The sequence below is a fragment of the Charadrius vociferus genome, unplaced genomic scaffold (assembly GCF_000708025.1).
Source record: "Charadrius vociferus isolate BGI_N301 unplaced genomic scaffold, ASM70802v2 scaffold647, whole genome shotgun sequence".
Lineage (NCBI taxonomy): Eukaryota > Metazoa > Chordata > Aves > Charadriiformes > Charadriidae > Charadrius > Charadrius vociferus.
This window is the reverse complement of record NW_009649585.1, coordinates 319,956-320,363: the sequence shown is the minus strand read 5'-3', so window position 1 is coordinate 320,363 and position 408 is coordinate 319,956.

Sequence of the window (408 nt, the reverse complement as noted above, 5' to 3'; positions counted from 1 at the left end):
GACCCAAGTCCCTCAGCCTTTCCTCATAAGAAAGGTGCTCCAGTCCCCTAATCATCTTTGTTGCCCTCTACCCATACGTAGATTCCCCAAATGTGCCCACGCGCAAGGACACAGGGAGCGTGAAGGCCAGCCTGCCTCGGGGACTGGCGTGGGGGCATCTCCCCCGTGGGGGCACACACCCGCAGCCCCCGTGGACCCCGAAACAGGGAGGGACAGACCCCTGCCCTGGGGGAACCTTGCCGGGGGGGAGGTAGGGACACGGCAGGGAGCCCCCAGCACGACTCACAGGCCGTGGGGGTGACACCCCTCGCGCGGGACACTTACACACGCAGGCCCACACCGCCCGGTGACCTCTCCTCCGCCGTGACACCCTGCCCTCGCCCCCCCCAGCGCCACCCTCACGCGTGG